The following is a 13,198-nucleotide window of genomic DNA, read 5'->3' as shown; positions in this document are numbered from 1 at the left end:
GAGGGTTCTGAGAATGATAAGGAAAATAACAAGGGGCAGTTAGACTTGTATATTGATGGTTTTCACAAAGGTGTATATAAGGGACATATAGAGGACATCGCGGCTTGCCAGCACATCTCGAACCGGGACGTTGGTTGGTCTTCCTCGGGCCCGCAGGGTATCCATTAGCCGAGACCTAGCGGAACTGTACTCGGTGCACGCCCAGACAATGTGCTCGATGTCGTGATAGCCGTCGCCACAAGCGCAGATACCACTATCCACGAGCCCAATACGCCGGAGATGTGCATCCAGCGTGTAATGGTTTGCCATGAGTCGGGACATCACACGAATGAAGTCACGACCCACATCCATCCCCTTGAACCAAGGTTTCGTCGATACCTTAGGGATTATCGAATGTAGCCACCTTCCCAGCTCTCCACTGCTCCACGAAGTTTGCCAACTTTCGAGGGTTCTCTGATGAGTAATACTGAAAAATTCGCTGAAGCAAATTGGTCTTTCGTAAACGTCTCCTTCTAAGGCACCTACCTTAGCTAAGGAGTCTGCCTTCTCATTGCCCGGAATGGAGCAATGAGAAAGGACCCATACCAAGGTAATCTGGAAAGAGTTGTCAGATAAAGCACTCAGTAGCTCCCGTATTTTCCCCAAAAAATACGAGGAGTGCTTTCCATGTTTCATGGAGCGAATAGCGTCAATGGAACTGAGGCTATCCGAAACGATGAAGTAATGGCCTGCGGGTAATGTTTCAATGACTCCAAGGGTATACTGAATGGCAGCTAGTTCTGCGGCGTAAACTGAAGCAGGGTCACTGAGTTTGTAGGAGGCGGTGAACTTTTGATTGAAAATACCGAAGCCAGTGGATCCTTCGAGTTTTGATCCGTCAGTATAAAACATCTTAAAACAGTCGACTTCTCGGAATTTATTAAAAAAAATGTTTGGAACCACTTGTGGGCGTATGTGGTCCGGAATTCCACTAATCTCGTCTTTCATGGATGTGTCGAAGAAAACAGTAGATTCAGAAGTATTTATGAAATGCACACGGTTGGGATTGTAAGAAGAAGGGTTAATATTCTGCGCCATGTAGTCAAAGTACAGGGACATGAAACGGGTCTGAGAATTGAGCTCAACAAGCCTTTCGAAATTTTCAATCACGACCGGGTTCAAGATATCGCATCGAATGAGCAATCGATATGAGAGTTCCCAAAATCGATTTTTCAACGGGAGAACGCCCGACAGCACTTCGAGACTCATCGTATGGGTCGACTGCATGCACCTTAAGGCGATACGCAAACAACGATACTGAATTCTTTCGAGTTTGATGAAATGTATGTTCGCGGCGGAGCGAAAGCAGAAGCATCCGTATTCCATTACCGACAGTATCGTTGTTTGATACAACCTAATTAGGTCTCCTGGGTGGGCACCCCACCATGTTCTGGTTATTGTACGAAGAAAGTTGATCCTTTGCTGGCATTTATGTTTCAGATACCGAATATGGCATCCCCAAGTACCTTTCGAGTCGAACCAGACCCCTAGATATTTTACTGTGAAGACCTGAGCTATAGTTTGACCCATTAATAGAAGCTGTAGTTGTGCTGGTTCACGCTTCCTAGAAAATACAACTAGCTCAGTTTTCTCCGTGGAGAATTCGATACCCAGCTTAATAGCCCATGCAGACAAATTGTCCAAGGTATTCTGTAATGGTCCTTGTAGATCGACAGCTTTGGGTCCCGTAACAGACACCACGCCATCGTCTGCAAGTTGTCTTAACGTGCAGGAATTGTCAAGACATTCATCAATGTCGTTGACGTAGAAATTGTATAACAGGGGGCTTAGACATGAGCCCTGGGGAAGGCCCATGTAGCTAAATCGTGATGTCGATAAGTCACCATGCGAAAAATGCATGTGCTTTTCCGACAACAAGTTTAGTAAAAAGTTGTTTAAAGTCGCTGAAAGACCATGCTGGTGCAGCTTCTCTGAAAGAATGTTGATCGAAACTGAATCAAAAGCCCCCTTAATATCTAGGAACACTGATGCCATCTGCTCTTTGCTAGCATAGGCCATTTGAATTTCAGTTGAGAGCAACGCAAGACAATCGTTCGTCCCTTTGCCTTTGCGAAAGCCAAATTGTGTATCTGACAGTAAGCCATTTGCTTCGACCCAATTGTCGAGGTGGGATAGGATCATTTTCTCGAACAACTTCCGGATACAGGATAGCATTGCGATCGGACGATACGAATTGTGATCGGAGGCTGGTTTTCCTGGTTTTTGGATGGCGATGACCTTCACTTGTCTCCAATCGAGTGGGACAATGTTAGCCTCGAGAAACTTATTAAATAAGTTCAACAAGCGTCTCTTGGCAGAGTCAGGCAGATTCTTCAACAAGTTGAATTTGATTCTGTCTGGCCCTGGAGCTTTATTGTTACACGACAAGAGAGCAAGTGAGAACTCCACCATCGAAAAAGGTGTTTCGTTCGCGCTATCGTGAGGAGACGCGGCGCGGTAAATCTTCTGTGCCGGGGCGGAATCCGGACAAACCTTCTTGGCGAAATCGAATATCCAACGGTTTGAATATTCTGCACTCTCGTTTTTTTTTTTTCCAATTCGTTTATTTGATAAGGCAGGTTTGCGTTAGCTTAAAGGTGCCAATTTTGTTTTGTTTTACATTTTAAATTACTTAAAACTAGGGGATTACATATTGATTAGCTAAACATATACACAAGGGGGTAATATAATTTTCGTAAGATTAGGGGGTCATTTAGTTTTTATGGCAATATGGTTTGACATTTTTAGCAATGAGATTATTGGAGCAAATAATGTTTAACTAAGGGGGAAAATTTATACGACTATCTTAAAAGTAGAAATAATTAGAGGGCGTGATTAAATTTTGTAAAGATTCGGAGACATTAATTAGAGTTATTTTATGTGGTAGTAGAGTTGGGCATTTTCAACGAGATCATATAATATAATAGTTAAAACTAGAAAAGGCAAGAAGAGCTAAATGCTTCATGAAGATATTTGGGGGGGGGGGGGGGGGGAGGGGTGTTACTTCTGTGTATAAGAGTCAGGGGAAGTAGGGTGGACAAACATGGCAGGGGGAGAACATTATTTCAGTTTCAGACTTCGGGAGATCAACGGATGGATTACAGAATCAGGGTGGCCTTCATCAGGAAGAATCATGTACTGGGACGCCGGGTGGTCGTTCTTAAGATGGCAGGGGTTTCTCCAGACGATTTCGTAGTGCGGCTCAGATGTTGATCGGCTACATTTCGAGTTGTGCGTGTGATGTTCGTGCTTTAGGTCCCGTGTTTGTTGGCTCATTTGACAGGGATGTCTTGTGTCGCCTTGGAGTCGCATCAAACCATCGTGGGTGTATGGTACAGGTGGAAGAGAGCGTTTCTGAGAATGATAAGGAAAAAGGGGCAGTTAAAGTTGGATATTGATGGTTTTTATGAAGGTGTATATAAGGGACATATAGAGGACATCGCGGCTTGCCAACACATCTCGAACCGGGACGTTGGGTGGTCTTCCTCGGGCCCGGAGGGTGTCCATAAGCCGAGACCTGGCGAAACTGTACTCGGTGCACGCCCAGACTATGTGCTCTATATCGTGATAACCGTCGCCACAAGCGCAGATACCACTCTCCACGAGCCCAATACGTCGGAGATGTGCATCCAGCGTGTAATGGTTCGCCATGAGTCGAGACATCACACGAATGAAGTCACGACCCACATCCATCCCCTTGAACCAAGGTTTCGTCGATACCTTAGGGACTATCGAATGTAGCCACCTTCCTAGCTCCCCATTGCTCCACGAGGTTTGCCAACTTTCGAGGGTTCTCTGATGAGTAATAGTGAAAAATTCGTGGAAGCAAATTGGTCTTTCAAAAACGTCACCTTCAATGGCACCCACCTTAGCTAAGGAGTCGGCCTTCTCATTGCCCGGAATGGAGCAATGAGAAGGGACCCACACCAAGGTAATCTGGAAAGATTTGTCAGATAAAGCACTCAGTAGCTCCCGTATTTTCCCCAAAAAATACGAGGAATGCTTTCCATGTTTCATCGAGCGAATAGCGTCAATAGAACTCAGACTATCCGAGACGATGAAGTAATGGTCTGCGGGTAATGTGTCAATGACTCCAAGGGTATACTGAATAGCAGCTAGTTCTGCGGCGTAAACTGAAGCAGGGTCACTGAGTTTGTAGGAGGCGGTGAACTTTTGATTGAAAATACCGAAGCCAGTGGACCCTTCGAGGTTTGATCCGTCAGTATAAAACATCTTAGAACAGTCGACTTCTCGGAATTTATTATAAAAAATATTTGGAACCACTTGTGGGCGTATGTGGTCCGGAATTCCACTAATCTCATCTTTCATGGATGTGTCGAAGAAAACAGTAGATTCAGAAGTATTTATGAAATGCACACGGTTGGGATTGTAAGAAGAAGGATTAATATTTTGTGCCATGTAGTCAAAGTACAGGGACATGAAACGGGTCTGAGAATTGAGCTCAACAAGCCTTTCGAAATTTTCAATCACCAACGGGTTCAAGATATCGCATCGAATGAGCAATCGATATGAGAGTTCCCAAAATCGATTTTTCAGCGGGAGAACGCCCGACAGGACTTCGAGACTCATCGTATGGGTCGACTGCATGCACCCTAAGGCGATACGCAAACAACGATACTGAATTCTTTCGAGTTTGATGAAATGTATGTTCGCGGCGGATCGAAAGCAGAAGCATCCGTATTCCAGTACCGACAGTATCGTTGTTTGATACAATCTAATTAGGTCTCCTGGGTGGGCACCCCACCATGTTCCGGTTATTGTACGAAGAAAGTTGATCCTTTGTTGGCATTTCTGTTTCAGATACCGAATATGGCATCCCCAAGTACCTTTCGAGTCGAACCAGACCCCTAGATATTTTACTGTGAAGACCTGAGCTATAGTTTGACCCATTAATAGAAGCTGTAGTTGTGCTGGTTCACGCTTCCTAGAAAATACAACTAGCTCAGTTTTCTCCGTGGAGAATTCGATACCCAGCTTAATAGCCCATGCAGACAAATTGTCCAAGGTATTCTGTAATGGTCCTTGTAGATCGACAGCTTTGGGTCCCGTAACAGACACCACGCCATCGTCTGCAAGTTGTCTTAACGTGCAGGAATTGTCAAGACATTCATCAATGTCGTTGACGTAGAAATTGTATAACAGGGGGCTTAGACATGAGCCCTGGGGAAGGCCCATGTAGCTAAATCGTGATGTCGATAAGTCACCATGCGAAAAATGCATGTGCTTTTCCGACAACAAGTTTAGTAAAAAGTTGTTTAAAGTCGCTGAAAGACCATGCTGGTGCAGCTTCTCTGAAAGAATGTTGATCGAAACTGAATCAAAAGCCCCCTTTATATCTAGGAACACTGATGCCATCTGCTCTTTGCTAGCATAGGCCATTTGAATTTCAGTTGAGAGCAACGCAAGACAATCGTTCGTCCCTTTGCCTTTGCGAAAGCCAAATTGTGTATCTGACAGTAAGCCATTTGCTTCGACCCAATTGTCGAGGCGGGATAGGATCATTTTCTCGAACAACTTTCGGATACAAGATAGCATTGCGATCGGTCGATACGAATTGTGGTCGGAGGCTGGTTTTCCTGGTTTTTGGATGGCGATGACCTTCACTTGCCTCCAATCGTGTGGGACAATGTTAGCCTCAAGAAACTTATTAAATAAGTTCAACAAGCGTCTCTTGGCAGAGTCTGGCAGATTCTTCAACAAGTTGAATTTGATTCTGTCTGGCCCTGGAGCTTTATTGTTACACGACAAGAGAGCAAGTGAGAACTCCACCATCGAAAAAGGTGTTTCGTTCGCGTTATCGTGACGGGACGCGGCGCGGTAGATCTTCTGTGCCGGGGCGGAATCCGGACAAACCTTCTTGGCGAAATCGAATATCCAACGGTTCGAATATTCCACGCTCTCATTAGTACTGTTTCGATTTCGCATACGTCGGGCTGTTCCCCAAAGAGTGCTCATCGATGTTTCTCTCGTTAATCCGTCGACGAACCGACGCCAATAACCGCGTTTTTTGGCTTTCATCAAACTCTTCATTCGCTTGTCTAACGTCGCGTACTGTCGAAAACTAGCGGGTAACCCGTCGTTCCGGAAGGTCTTAAACGCGGCGGCCTTCTCTGCGTACACGTCTGAGCACTCTTTATCCCACCAGGGATTGGGAGAACGTTTTTGTATGTTCGCGCCGGGTACTGGCTTAGTCTGAGCTTGATTCGCGCTGTCGAGAATCAAGCCAGCCAAAAAGCTGTACTCTTCCTCCGGAGGAAGTTCTTGAGTAGATTCGATGTTGTCGGATATCGCGGCAGCATAGCTCTTCCAATCGATATTTCGTGTGAGGTCATACGAAATATTGATTGTTTCCAATGGCCTTGAGCCGTTATTGATTGAGACTACGATCGGCAGATGGTCGCTACCGTGGGGATCAGGGATTACCTTCCACGCGCATTCTAACTTTAGCGAGGTCGAGCAAAGGGATAAATCTAATGCGCTTGGGCGCGCTGGTGGGGGAGGAATCCGTGTCATTTCACCCGTGTTTAGAATTGTCATGTTGAAGTTGTCGCAAATATTGTGAATTAAAGAGGAACGGTTATCATCATAAAGGCAACCCCATTCCGCACCGTGAGAGTTAAAGTCGCCTAAAACTAGTCGCGGTGCAGGCAGGGATTCTATGATGTCATGTAGCCGGCGATGCCCAATCGCGGTGTTGGGGGGAATATATATGGAAGCTATGCAAAGATCTTTGCCTTTGGTTGTTACTTGACAAGCGACAACTTCAATACCTGTTATCGAGGGAAGGTTAATTCTGTAGAAGGAATAGCGCTTTTTGATCCCCAAAAGCACTCCTCCATAGGGGGTGTCTCGATCCAGGCGAATAATATTAAAGTCGTGGAAGTTGAGATCTATGTCGGAAGTTAACCAAGTTTCACATAATGCAAATGCATCGCAACTCAAATTATTTATTAAAATTTTGAAGGAATCGATTTTCGGGATGATACTTCTGCAATTCCACTGTAGAACAGTGATCAAATCCGTGACCTCGTTCGATGAGTTAGCCATCGAAGGATACAATCGCTGAAAGGAGGGGCCATTTAGCAGTCAACTGCTTCAAAAATGTTCTTACTGTAGGGAGAAAAGCTAACATAAGACTTTTAATAGGATCAGTTATATTGAATGTTTTTATTATCCAGTCCACAATGTCCGAGAGTTTGATAATTCCAGTGCCGCGATTATTCTCGAACTGAAACAGAGGAACACTTGGGATTTTTGATGTTCCGGGAAGTGCTGGGAACTCCTTCTCTGAGTTTATTCCTCCGAGACCAGGAGCTAATTGCTTCGGTTTGGTTGCAACACTTCCAATAGATGTGACTTTCTGAGTCCCGTCAAGGGATACCTTCTGGCCTTTACAACGAACTTTAGGAGAGGAAATGTTCCTCCTCTTCCTATAACTTCTAGGCGCCCTAGTAGATGTTCCCTCTTGTGGGTCATCAGCCTCGCCCTCGTTAGGAGGCAAGTGAGCATAGATGTTTGTTGAGGTTGGTGGTGTAGCTTTCTTTAGCATTTCTGCGAAAGAACGTTCGGATCGTCCAGCAAGGGAACGTTTTAGTTTATCCCCGCGTAGTTTGTACGCGGGACATGCCGAGATATCATGCAGATTCTCTGCACAGTAAGGACACTTCTCAGCATTCTTACTGCACGAATCATCTAGATGATTCTCCCCGCATTTTCCACAGCGGGCCTTATTGCTACAATGGGTGGCTGTGTGACCCAATTGTTTACACTTTGTGCAATTCATGACCCGCGGCACAAACAGACGCACAGGCAGACGAACCTTGTGCAAGAGGACGTAATTTGGCAAAGCGGTACCAGCGAAGGTCAACCGATAAGAGTTTGATTGGGGGTACGTTTTTGAACCATCCCCCGCGACTACTACTGAGTGCAAACGCTTGCACTCGAGTATTTTCACTGGCTGAAGTAAGCGGTCTCTGAAACGGCCAACCCCGTACTGCAGCAGATCTTCGCATGTCAAACTGTCATCGGTGACAACGCCTTCAGACTGCACTTTCACAGCTGGAATATACACGTGATAGTCCTTCGTAAAGTGCTCGCAGCAAGCAATATCGTTTGCCTGCTTTGAGTTAGTCAGCACGACCCTCAGCCTGTCTGAGCGGACCTTTTTTATTTCGATCACAGCCGAGAACCGTTCCGTCAGGTCTTTTGAAATCTGTAATAGATTCAGCGATTTTGTTTTGGGCCGAAAGAAGACCACAAAGGGACCGGTCGAGAGCTCTGGATATTGTTTGGGTCGGGGGAGAGCCTTAGGAGTCGATTCGATCTCCATTTGGCCATCCGGGGAGGAAGCCATCGACACCGTCAACGCACGGGGTCAGCACCCGCGCAGACGGGAAAAAGCCGTAAATGTATCAAAAAGGTAGATTTCACTTATCTGTATACTCGTTTCCCACGACGCACCAGTCCAGCTTAAATAGCTGGTTATTGTTCAATCCTCGCTTTACGAACAAAAGGTTGAGGAATGTGGCCTAACGGTTAACACACGCACAAAAGAAAATAAAAGTCCAAACCTCGAAGAGGCAGAGAATGGCAAAATAACCTTGAACGCGGATTACTGCACTGTTCTTTTTCCAACAGATCGAAAACAAAACACTTCTATCTCGATCGAGCGATGCGTAGAGACTCATTCTGCACTCTCGTTAGTACTGTTTCGGTTTCGCAAACGCCGGGCCGTGCCCCAAAGAGTGGTCATCGATGTTTTTCTCGTTAGTGTAACCCGCCAGGGTAACAATTTTGCACTGGGTGGAAATATACCCTTTTTTGCGTATACACTCCGTAGAGTGTATTGTTCACGTAAAATTATGCTCACCGCTGTTCGGTACCGTTCACATTTAGTTGTAAATTTTTGTTCATTTTCGCGTTTGTGAACGGTTTTATTCGTACAGATAGGTTAGATAATTTTTGTTTTACGTTTGTGAATTAGTAACATAGGGTTTAGGTAGGTCTCCGCTCTCCTCTCGCTGTAAAAGTGATTGCTAACTATGCTGTACCATGGCAATGACAGCTATGCGGCGGTGTGTTTTTTGGTGGTTGGTTGGTGGAGTGAAAAAAGGCGGCCATCGAGATAAGGTAGAAAGTGACGGACCACGGCAACGAAAAGACGTCCAGAAAATTGTTGATTTATTTCGGGACAGTTTCCCGCCACCGTAACCAACGTTCAGTGTGCGTGTGCGACGGTCGATTTCCGTCGAAAGTGCCGGCCCGTGGTCCGGGTGCTCGTTTGCATAGTGGTGCTGGATCGCCGTCGGGGGAAGCTAATCACCAAGGAGCTTTCGCTTCCCCGGCTAACCGTTAAGGATCCGACGCACCCGCCCCTCTCGCTGCAGAGGATAAGTCGAACGAGCCTTGCTCTCCTCTGCAGCTAACAGTCAAGGAGAGGGAAGCAGGTAGGACAACGGCTCCACCTGGGAAGAACACTGCGGTGTCTTCTGGGATTCCTTGCGGGGAGCAAGTGAATCCGGTGATTAGTCACCAACGTCGCTAGGGAGGTTCCAACAAAGGAGCCAAGCTCACCTCCCTAGCTAATTGTCAAGGACCGCTGCCGGAGCAGCCAACGACCAAAGGAGAACGCGGCCGTTGTTGTCCCGGCCGGTCGGAGGAAACCGCCCGCCTTTCCGCCAGCAGTAGCAGATCACCAGCAGCAGCAGCAGTTGAGAGAGTAGCGGAGAATAAAAGTCGGTAAATTTAATAATTTATTTTGTTTGTTTACTTTTTTCCTTGTGAAACGAAAATCCGAAATTCTGTAGAAGCACCTAGGCCGCCCTGAAAAGAAGGGTTCGCCGGGCAAACAAGAACCCGAGTAGTGGGCAAACCCCTACTTACATTTGGCGCACAGCGCAAAACACACTGAAAAAAATATTTTCCTATTTTGGAAAATATTTTTTTCTTCCGGAGTGTGGGGTGCTTCTACTAAATCGAGGATTTTCGTAGAACAGTGGTGAGGTTTCTTCCGCAATATTTTTCCGCGGTCGTATATTTATTATTTATTTACATTTTTGGTATTATTTTTTGATTTTTGCATTTTCCTTTTTTTGTCCGAATTTGTGGATTGCGTTGTTTGTGTTTGGTCTGCCGGACGAGTAGTTTGAAGGTTGTTGTCATTTATTCGGTTGCGGTGGCCAATCGCCTTGAATTCTCAACCCGGTTTGAGACATTTTTGGAGCAGCTTGATTTCCTGAAATTTTAAGGGAATCGTTAGTGGGCGAAAAATCAGAAATTTTACCGTACCAGTACTTACATGCTTTGTGTCTTGGTGATTTCTTCCAATATAGCGCAAGTTATGATGGCGTTGGAGAAATTCAACCAAGCGTGTGTGTTCATGCGCGTCGATCATTTACATTTCGATGAGTTGGATTTTGAGTTGCTATCTCGAAGCATTTTTATCTCTCCTGATTCGGATATTTCGGGTGTCCAGCGGCAGCGGCGTCTTCGGGGAATTTTTTCGCATGAGCGGTCGTCTCGGAGGGAATTAGTTCGCAATTTCCGGGGTGACGTGGGTGAAGAAAAGGAGATCTGCCTTGGTAAATTACTAACAATCAAGGAAGATCTCCAGTACCGGTGCCCAAACAAGGAGATTTACCGAACACGGTTGCTTCATTTGGGGTCTAGGCTCCAGGTTATCCGAAATTATGCGGCAGGGGAGGTCAACCAGGAAATTTCGGGGTTGCTGGAGGAAGTTCTAGCAGTTTATGCCAGTCATTTTAACGACGAACAGGCAGCACTTCCTCCCGACAACCAAGAAGGGGAGGATGGAGAAATTTTGGGAGATTTGCTGAGTACAGACGTACCTGCAATTCCACAGGGATCCAATCCTTCCGATAACCAAGGATCTCTTTCTAAACAGCTCGTAGGGGACGACCTGTTGCGTGTCTTGTGCGAGATGAGGGACGAGATTCGACAATTACGACAGCAATCTGACGATAATAGAGCCCTAGCGTCTCAGGGGTCTGATGCTTTTTCAAAAGCTACTGAAACGCTAATGGGCGGGATTGCTTCACTGACAACAATTTCGTCAGTTTTAAGAAAGACGGTTCAAGAAGTTGTCTCACTTCGTGAATCCGTCAATGAACTTCGGGCACTAGTACATCAGAAGGAAAGTGCTCCCGAGATGGATCTGCAGACCGATCTGGAAGATTTGCGTTTGATGGACGTACCCGATTCATTTGATGAACCAGAGATTCCTCGCCCAACACTGGCGCCCAGTCCCGATCAATTTGTGTTGAAGCGAGGATTCTCGGGTCAACAAAATACATGTCCATCACTTCCAATCGAGAAACCGAAACAGAATACTGGATTCACAGCCCCGTCCCAAACTCAGAACCAGCCTTACGTTCCTGAATTGACCGAACAGCTGGCGGGACCATCATATCCGAACTTTTCGATATCCACCAATGCGGGAAACGGATCGATGGTGGCCCCCAGGAATTACTCGCGAAACCCGCAACGCGTCGCTGATTGGAAAATTCGGAAGTATGCTGGAACTGATGAAGGAACTGGACTTAATGAGTTTTTGGACACCGTAGCAAATTACGCTGCGTGTGAACAAATGTGCGAAGATGAACTTTTCAATTCTGCGATGCATTTGTTCACTGGCAATGCTTTGACCTGGTATCAGGCTATGCGTGCGCAAAACCGGTTGTTTAACTGGAACCATCTTGTTTGCGAGCTCAAGGTAAATTTCGTACATCCTGAACTTGATGCTACGCTCAAAATGAAGGCTCTCCAGCGCCGGCAGATGCGCAACGAATCTTTCCAGGAATATTTCCTGGAAATGGAGAAAATATTTCGTGCTATGACGGTTCCAATGGCACCGAGCGAAAAACTCGACGTGCTCAAGCGGAACCTGAAAGCCGATTATAAACAAATGCTGATTCTCAGGCCAGTGAACACGCTTTCAGAATTGATGAGTCTTGGTAAATCGATCGACGCCTCCAAGACGCCGATTTATCAGAAAGTTTTCGGTTCTTCTCGGGAAGTTGCTGCTTATTCTGATAATCCACCACAAAACAAACAAAAACAAAATAATCAAAACCAAAAGGGAGGTGGACAGAATAACGGCAACGCAAAATCCAAAACGTTTTGGAACAAGAATGCCAAACCGGCAGGTCTTGATTCAAGCAAGCCTCCTGACAACCAGAAAAAGAAACAGCAAGGGAATCAGGACGGCAAGAATCTCGAAGGAAACAATCAAAAACCGATCGAACCACCGCAGAAACCTATAATGTGTCTGGAGTATTTGGTGGAAAAGCATCGTCCTCCCGTGCTCGGCGTCTGCTACAATTGTGGAGACAAAGGACATGAATTTGAGGAATGCCGGAAACCAAATCGGGTCTTCTGCATCGTGTGTGGTTTTAAAGGATTTGATGTTTCTCGTTGCCCTTACTGCCTAAAAAACGGGATCAGAACCAACTGAAGTCTCAGTTGGCAGTAAAACAGCGCTCCAAACAACAACTCATTATTAATCCCCAGATTTATGACAGTTTTCGACCGGCTCGTGATGAGGACTATGATAATTCTTTGTCTGTCGAAACCATCGTCCTTGACGACCCGCTCGATAACCGTCCATTTGCAATTGTCGCAGTGTACGGCAAATCCTTCAAAGCCTTGCTCGACAGTGGTAGTAACGCCACGATTATGACTAAAAAGCTATACCGAAAGTTTTCGAAAAGTCACTTGAAAAGTTTGGAACGACCATTCGAACTACGTTCTGCAAATGGTCAATCCTTACCAATCATTGGACAAGCGTATCTCCCGTATACTTTTCAAAATTTGACAAAGGTCTTATGCACTCTTGTAGTAGAGCATCTGACCGTCAACTCCATTCTAGGTATGGACTTTTGGCGCGCCTTTGGGATTTCTCCTGAGATACAAAACTGTGCTCTGTTGAACTCAGGTCAGGAATCGGAAGACGACGAAGAAGATGAAGTACCGCGTGAGTCGATACTCACTTCGGAACAGTTAGCGCGCGTAGAAGAAGTAAAGAAGTGTTTCCAGGCAGTAGAGCCCGGAAAGCTAAGCCCAACCTCATTCACAGAGCACAGGATTGTCATCAAAGAGGAATTCCAAGGTGCGGCACCCG

At 45.9% G+C, this 13,198-nt stretch overlaps 1 protein-coding gene across 4 annotated transcripts in view; it reads right to left on the bottom strand.

Annotated features, from left to right (window-relative positions):
• Nucleotides 1-13,198, bottom strand: part of LOC131682018 (cGMP-dependent protein kinase, isozyme 2 forms cD4/T1/T3A/T3B) — a 589,291-nt gene that overhangs the window by 296,159 nt on the left and 279,934 nt on the right. The window lies entirely within an intron of this gene.

This window comes from Topomyia yanbarensis, chromosome 2 (genome assembly GCF_030247195.1).
Source record: "Topomyia yanbarensis strain Yona2022 chromosome 2, ASM3024719v1, whole genome shotgun sequence".
NCBI lineage: Eukaryota > Metazoa > Arthropoda > Insecta > Diptera > Culicidae > Topomyia > Topomyia yanbarensis.
Note: the sequence above shows the minus strand (reverse complement) of the source record. Positions and strands in the feature narration are given on the sequence as shown.